This window comes from Pagrus major, chromosome 11 (assembly GCF_040436345.1).
Source record: "Pagrus major chromosome 11, Pma_NU_1.0".
Lineage (NCBI taxonomy): Eukaryota > Metazoa > Chordata > Actinopteri > Spariformes > Sparidae > Pagrus > Pagrus major.
Genome location: NC_133225.1, coordinates 26,447,892 through 26,456,988, shown reverse-complemented (window position 1 = coordinate 26,456,988; position 9,097 = coordinate 26,447,892).

The window sequence follows — 9,097 nt, the reverse complement described above, 5'->3', positions numbered from 1 at the left end:
ATTGACTGCCATGGTGAGCCTGGCTTGATCACAACACATTTATTGGCCATTGTCTCATTGGATAAGTTTTGAAACTGCTGAGACGGGAATACCACGTTTGATTCAGGAGGGGGTTAGTGCACACTCATCTGCATCTGCCCGTTCCTCAAGAGAGAAGAAGAACAAGAAGAAGTGATCTGATTCTGATTATCGGACACCACTAACGTTCTGGTGCTCATGCACAATGGACTGATTAGTGCACATCTGGAAACTGAAAAAAAAAAAGAAAGAATAGAAAATCCATCTTGAAAAGTTTGCTGTAAATCTGTGTGCATATTTGCCTGAAGTAATTTTATGGTTTAATATAGTACAAAGCTACATGAAACCTTTTAACAACACAAGGGGTCCTAAATAAACAATTTCATCAAAGTTTTTATCAATGTGGCACGTGTCTGGATTCAAACTTTTCCAAATGTTTACCAGTCAGCAAACAGCAAATGCTCGCCCACTCTAAAAGAGATGTTTAAGCCTCGAACGCCTGTGTCAGGGCTGTGCTACAAACTGATCATGTAATTCATTTGTTCACGATGTTGATTCACGATCTTGTCAGAGAACCAGCATCTCAACATTTTTCTTTCCTGGAAAAGGAAGAAAACATCTGGTCGAAGCGTTGCTATCCCAAGGTGCTGGCTGATGGCAAAGCCAGCGAGCAAGCAAGAGAGAGAGAGAGAGAGAGAGAGAGAGAGAGCAGCATCCCGTGCTTCCTCTTCGGAGACGACTGTCTTTGATGAAGAGGGGGAAGAGACTTTGACCCACTGCTGCAGACACACACACAGACCTCTGGAGCAAGAAGAGCTGCAGATGTCTTGTTTGCAGGCACCACCAAATGAATGCTCTTTATTTGCCTCACTGTTTACAGTGGCTGGCAGGCTCTTTTGGTTTCCATTTCGCTTTGACCTCTCCTACATGACTCCTTGTTTGGGCATTGGGGCTGCTCACTGTAACTGTCCTTCGGCTGTTTTCAGGTTAAGAAAGCCTGTGTTCTCCACCTGGGATTAGAGGCAGGAACTGCTCTGTCTCCTAGTAGCGTCGCCCCAGCTCCCTAAACTGCAAACCATATGGACTCCCTCTCCGTCCAGGCCGAGCTGAGGGAGGCTGTGGACAGACTGGGACGTCTGGAGGAGGATGCTGGGTTGTGTTGAGGGGGAGGGATGGGAGGCCCGGGGACCCACAGAGGTCTGTTTGTTCTGGGTTAATGGGTTAACCTTGATCGGGGGAACGGTGGAAGTAGGTTAAAGCTTGTTTGTTTGGAAAATCGATGAGCGAGATAAAGAAAAGAGACGGTGTCGTTTTCAAGGGGGGAACACGCCGATGTGTGTGTGTGTTCAGGTTACACAGGAACAAAGAAGGGTTATTTCCAGCTATAATCAGTGCCAGAGCAGAAATGTTTTATGATAAACACTGCAAGGGTTTACACACCTAATAAATCTGTGTTTGTGTAAATCCAGAATCCAATCCCCTCAAACTACACAGCATTCATCATCCATACTGTTAGACCTGTCAGATGGCGGTCTGAAACATAATTGTTGATAACTTTATGTGAGTAAAAAATGCAGTTAGGAGAAGCATTCAGAATTATTCAGGATGCTTGCCAAAGAAGATAAAGACCAGAATGCAAATGGGTTGTATCACTTATAGCAACGCCACGTACCTCTGGACTGCACTGTGCATACGTATACTGTTGCATCCTTTCCAGGGTTGTAAATGTACACATGGAAATTTAGTATCCATAAAATGTTATCTGAATACTTTTGGATTACTTCAAAAAACATTGCAACTATTGCACCTTGTACTAAGAAAGTGCACACAAATATTGCATTTTCTATTTAAAGGATAAGTTCACCCAAAAATGAAAATTCAGTCTTTATCACCTCACTTTCATGCAGATGAAAAGTCAGGTGAAGTTTTTGTAGGCCCTGAGATCCCAAACTGATTTGAAAAGACGTTATATGCACATTCACGCCCTTTTTTAAATCCAAAGTCTTCATTGTAGCTGCTAAGCTAAAAGCGTCAGCTCAAACCCCGTCTGAAGTGGGTGCACGAGCTCGACCACACATCACGGGTGTAAATTATGTCTTTTCAATCAGTTACCAGTGACTTCCCCATTTTCCTGTGAAGCTGAAATGTTTTGTGGACTGCGAAAATTTTATATATACATGTTTAGCATTTAAATTTGGCAAAATCACATTACCCTCACAAAAAACAGTGCTGACACACACTACAGGTGTACTGGGTGTATTCAACATGTGGGATGCTGTTTTAAAAAAAGAAAACTAACATATTTTTAAGGCTTAATTAAAAATGTAATAAAGTTATCCTTTTTTTCAAATATAATCTGGGTTGATGACAGTTACTTCTTTTGGTGATCTACAAACACAATCCTGATTATGTCATCCGTTGCTCTTTTGGCACTGAAAGAGTTTCTCACTCGGTTCTTGTGGCTTAAATTAATTATGCCAATTACATATGAGGCTCAAATTCATATTTGCTGTGTTACTTAAGAGCAAAATGGGTACTCCACTCCACTGCTAAGAAAATAACCTCAGATAAATGTGCAGTTTTGAGGAATATGTGAGCAGAGACTGTTCTCATACAACAATAAATTGCTGTAAGCTAGTCCTGATAGGAGTTTCCTCTTGTTGCCATAATGCCAGAACAACAGAGCCCTGAGCTGCAGCACCTGGCAGATTTGCTTGTCAGCAAACTACATGAGGCTGCACCAGTTAGTCTAATTTTCTCTGGCATTATTTCAGTCTTGGTGTGTGAGCTGTGTATGTGTGTGTCTTTGCAGGCCAGTTTATGTTACTTTTTACGACCAGAACAAGCCCTCCACCCTGCTGGGTTTACAGTAAACATATATTGCACCCGCTGTAGGCTAATACAGAAGTAAGAGAAGACAAAGGGCACTGATGAGCATAAGCCAAACGTCTATCCGTGATGTCACGAGTCTGTAACTGGTGAAATCCAACACCACCAGCTGGTAGGAGTTGTGTTGGGGTGAAGACGGGTCCCCTTGCATCAGTGCAAGTCAAGGCACATAGCAGAAACCACCGCCTGGAGGTACAGCCGCGCAGAGCAGAGCTGGATCCGCTGTTGTGTTGGAGAGCTCTCAGCTTTAACCTTTCCCTCTGTGTCCCACACAGCAGTCGAGTTAACACTGCAGCAGTCTGACTAGCCGCTCTCCGAGCAACTTTTTTCCTATGCAACTGTTGCGCGTCTCCACTTTGGATAGAACGAGCCTGATCACTGCGCGCCGCAGAGCGCAGAGGATCTGACGAGCTCAGGTTTGAACGAGTTGGAGAGATCTCTCCTCCGGGCTGCAGTACGATGAGGAAACTCTGAGGTGGCATTACTCCAACGTCCACTTTACGCTTCCTTTTGGCCGTTGCCAAAGGCTGAGCCCATGAGCAGGTATCCTCTTGAGTGTGATTCTGTTTTCACCCAGATCTCTGCTGCCTGGACAAATGCATACAAATGCATTTAGGAGCTCAACGGACAAGGAGTGGACACGTTTCCGCGGCAGCAACGTAAGTTGGCATTTTGTTAAACAGTATCCAGATGTTAGGCTACACATGTGCATCCAAACTGTCCCCAAGACTGATTTTCATCTAAAATGGAAACGGGGGCTTATTTCTGTCCTGGATCATTGGCATCTTTCCCTGACAGGGGCGCCAATTTACTAAAGTCACTGCAGCTGCAAGTTTCAGCCAGCAAAACGTGACTGTCAGTGTTTTTTAATGGGTAAACATGACACATACTAATAGTTCAGTATTAGAATAACTTGTCTCTATTATAGTTTTTAATTTGGGGGTATTTTCAGTTAGATTCCTTTGTTCATGTTGACTTTTCATTCTTTACTTCTGCATAATAATCATACAAACAACTGCAGCTGCACACATTGACTCTGCCTCATTTCCATGCATGTAGTGAATATTTTTGCGGTGAACTTTTTCTGTTTATTCTTGTCTGATCTCGATAAACGCAGCTGACAACTCAGCAGCAGTGAGTGCACAAGTCTTGGCTTTGAACTCGCCATATGAACATGCAGCCTGGGATCTCCAACAGTATAACATGAACACCATGTGGGCCACTGCTGAACCCCCTTTTCTTTTCTTTTCTTTTCTTTTCTTTTCTTTTCTTTTCTTTTCTTTTCTTTTCTTTTCATTTCTCCTCTCTTGACTCACACAGCTATGATAAGCCTGGAAATAAACACTTATGTGTGTAGAGAGGATGGATGAGAATGGCTTGGAAGCAGTGGTGCTTATTCAGCTTGTCAGCAGTGATAAATTCATGTTATACTTCTTGTTGTTCTAAGCTTCAGAGTGACTGTAAATGAGTCAATATCTAACAAATGAATCAAACTCTTGTGTGTTCAGGCTTTGAATTGAATATGTATATATATATATTTATATATATTTATATTTATATATATATATATATATATACATATAAATATATATATATATATATATATATATATATATATATATATATATATATATATATATATATATACACACACACACACATATATATACACATATATATTCAGTGCCTTTAAACCAAATTCCTCATGGAAGTGTTTATTATTGACATCCTGCATGCAGGTTTTGTTGTCCTGCTACATTCAGCTGGGACTGTGGCCACAAATGTGCACTCCTCCATAGGCTACCTCACAGGAAGTTATTTTCTTCTATCAGAAGTGTGTCCAAGTTGTCTGTACTCTATTATGGATCCCTTCCAGATAAGATCTAAAAAGAGCCGACCTCACAATGCATTCTGTTGTTCTCCGCTGATGGTGTTTTCTCCATGGAAAACAAAGTGGACCTGAAATCCTGAGAGCACCACTTCTTCTTCTTCTTCTTCTTCTTCTTCTTCTTCTTCTTCTTCTTCTTCTTCTTCTTCTTCTTTTTCTTCTTCTTCTTTTCTTTTCTTTTTTGTCCTTGAGCATGTAAATTAGAGTCTTATGGAAGAACGGAGTTGACTGAGAACAAGTGTGGCCTCCCTTGAATTCACTGGGAGAGTTAGTGTGTATGCATCAGTGGTTAACTGGCTCCTGAGCTCCAGACAATCACCCACTGTTGCAGGAATTGCTGCTCCGTCACTGGCAGTGGTTGTAGTGTGGACTCATGTAGCAGTGGACTGTATAGCTGCAGGGACTCGCATACTGTACACTTGACTGAGAGCATGCCGTCTCCTCTACACAAGATTCAGTAATAAGATGGCGATGCAAGTTTTTCAGGAAATTAGTGGAGATGGGCAGTATGGAGGAGGAGGTCCAGACTAACTGCTGGTGCAATGTGATTTATGATGTCTTAATGAGGTGGACGTAACTAATGAGGTTAGTTAGAAGCAAGAATTGGAACCAGGTTAGTCTTAGTACCTTAGATCCATAATACACATTCATTTTTTGACACGATGACACTAAATGACACTCGCATGTTGCACCTGTGCTTTAATGATAGGTGTGTTGACATCAGGTTCAATGTGGAAACATTGGTGAGTGTCACTGGGCCCAGTTTCTCTGGTGTGTCACTAGTCGGCCCTTGTCTGTGGCTTCTTAGGTGTGTAGAATCACTGGCGAAGCCCGTCGGTGATTGGCTGTTCAGCCAAGCGAATCGGTACACGAGAAGAGAAACTAAAACAGAGAGGGAGAGCTCCTTGAGCCTGTCGCTGTAGTATCCATGGTGTCACCCATTTAGTGCAGTTTCTCCTTATTATTCACCTCTGTCTCCGTCGCCAGTGCCATTTGTGGCTTTTTATCAGACATATTCTTGATATGAAGTGGCTACATTAGCAAGAGTGGTGCCAAAAAAATGCTTACAGTAACTGTTTTTGTATCTCAAGTCTTTCGGGTTTTCCTATTTGAATGACCAATACTGCTACCTGGTGGCATGGAGAAGTAGTTCCTTTCATGCAGGCGCAGAACTTATCGCATTACCGCTGGTTCTTTGATGTGGTTTGTGGTGTCTGGGCCCAAAGATGTTGGATATCTAGTTTCTCTGTTATTCTGAGGAGGGTACCCTGTTGGTAATGGGGCTTAAAATTTACTAAATGTAGGCTACTACAGGTAGATTATATAAGAGATAGACTGATTATCAGCCCCAGCTAATAATAATTATTATTATCAAAAGGAAAGTACTTCAAATTTGTACTTAAGAACAATACTTGTAGTGTTGTAGTACGAGTAAATTGTACTTAGGTTCATTTCATCACTGGTTGTTTGACATTTTGACACAAAGAGTTTCATTTTTACTGCAAATGAATATCGGTCCCAAATATCGGTTTTCAGTCTCCTTGATTTCTAATAATCAGTATCAGTATAGGTCCTGAAAGGCCATATCAGTCAACTCTATGCTCTTTTTATTTGACTGGGCCATGAACAAGTCTACTGTGAAGCTGGTGGACAGTGTTTTCCATGTAACATGTCATTATTGTCCAGCTCTTCCAGACATTACATGAAGTACAGAGACTGCAGCTCACCATCTCACTTACTGTAATTACCTTTAACATGGCCTCTAATGTTTTGTTTTGTTGTCTGTTTACATGCCGGTACAAAGTGTTCGGAAAAGGGCGGACAGTGTAAAAAAAATATGTGGTAGGTTATTGGATGAGCCATCCTTCTATCTATCATGAGCTAACTTCAACCAATCAGATTAACAGTAGGAGAGCGCTAGGAGGATGCTGAGTGGTGGTTCGGCCACAATCGCATAGTTAAAGATAAAAATTAGATGGATTCAGCAAGATAATATGATCACATCGCGAATCCAGCTACCAAGGTAAATGTAATCCAGCCGAAGAATCACTTTGTAACTCATCATATTTGGACATTTGACTTTCAATTTTTGGTCCAGAAGAGTCATAAGCTCAGTTCAATCATATTCATGTGGTAGGCCAGAAGATGAGGCTCAAAGGAGCAGTACACACTATTAAAAAAAAAAGACTACAATGCAAAGCTAGTTTCAATGTTGTTCATTTCTGCTGACAACTCTGCCACTTAATCATATATCATCACCTTATGACAATGGAAGTGAGTAAAAGTTATTTGCAGGACTCAATCATTGAAGAATTGACTTTCGCAGACATAAAAACTTAATAGCAAAGCCTCTTAACAGAAACAGTGTCCAGGTTACTCAGGATGATTCACAGACGTCACTGTGAACATTTTTATTTGCAATTATTTCCTGCTCATAATGAGGTGTGTTCATAGGCAAGACACCGCTGAGGTGGAAAAATATGTTTTTTCTTTTCATCGTTATTTGTGTGAACTAACCCTTTAATGATCACAGCTGTGAAACTGACTGTAAAAAAGACAAAAAGGAGTAACTTCAGCGTATTCTCCCCTGTAAGCCTGATTATCCTTGAAAAGTATTGAATGGTGGGATCACAGCCTCACCACCTTCTTGTTGCAGTATACTCACCTTCTCCACACCAGCGGCTGAAGGGATTCTGGCCTGTCTGTGTGAGTGAGTGTATTTAACCCTCCTAACATCTGCATGTCCTCCTGCAACAGGAAAAGGGCAAACCAATAAAGGCCAGTGGAAGTTTACTCACAGCCCTTTGTCTGCTCGCTGTTTTGTGGACTAAGTCAATCTTTACCCTGGTCTGCGGTGACCTCTTGACTCCAGTCACCCTTCTGAGTGAGCACAAACATGCACCACGCTCAGCTCTTTGTCAAAGAAGAAGCATCCAGAAATGACATTCTAGTCTTAGAAAATTAGATTTGGATTTATAGTTGTATTCATCTGTAGCTTGGGGTAGTTTGTAAATGCATCAGATCTGGAAAGTATTTCAAGAAGGCAATTGAACGCTGGAAACTTGTTGACCTGCTAATTTCTTTTGCTGATGGCAATTTGGACTTGAGAACAAGACAAGCACACTTAGTGCTTCCATAATGAAGTAATTATGATCAGGACACAGGTGTTAAAGCTGAAACACGGCCAGTAGGACCAGACATTGGCCGCGGATCAGTTACTTGTTCATGTCCAGGAATGTGTTGGTGGAGATTGAGAAGTGAAGCATGCAGGAAGAGAACACCTGATTAGCAAGAAACTCATGTTTTCACACATTCATTGTGTGTGTGTGTGTGTGTGCGCGTGCGTGTGTGTGTGTGATGCCGGATCTTTAAAAAAAAGGGATCGGCTGCATATATGATGGTTGTAATTTTTTATTTTAATACTTTATATAATATTTTTCATGACTGTCCATTACTGAAAAAGGCCATGCACAAAAAATAAGAGAAAAACAACAACACAAAAACAAACTACAGAACAGAAACAAATGAAAATGCCATGTCTCCATCTTGTCATTGATATGTAAACACCATCCATTTTTCCCATTTCTCTCGAGATTGCTCCTCTTGAGTTCTCATCCTATCAGTTAACTGTTCCATATCATATATTTTCAGCCATTCGTCTTGTGTTGGTGGATCAGCTTCATACCATCTCTTTGGAACGGCCTTTTTTCAAGCTGCCAACAAGATTTTCAACAAATATCTGTCTTCTCTTAACACAGTATCTCCTATGAAGTAACCAAAGTACAGTACTAAACATGATCTAGGTGTTTCATAGCCCAGAATTTTGACAATAGCCGTATGAACATTTCCCCAAAACTGTACAATTTCAGGACAAAGCCAAAACACATGTGAATGAACTACATTTGTGTCCCCACATTGTCTCCAACATGGTTGTACTACAGACAGGTGTTTGCTTTAAATTTCGGGCGTTTTACTGAATCTCGATGTCTTGGCAAAGTGACTTGTGTTGGAGTTATTGCCTTCCCTCTGTTTTGAACTCCGCTCCATTAAAAACTTAGGCTCAACTCAGCCACACTTTAGCAAAGGGGGCATATAACAGTGGAGTTTAGACAAATGCTACAAGGTCAAGCTCTATAAACCTCAATTTTCTGAGTAATGACTCCATGTGGAGTACTTCGAAAGAGGGCTAAATCTACTGCTGTGATATTCGGAGGGAAATAATCTTTTCAAAGTCAACAGAAGGGATGGAAAGAGACGGGGCAGTCAAGCTTTTTTCTTTTAGATGGTCCAACATGTCCTTAC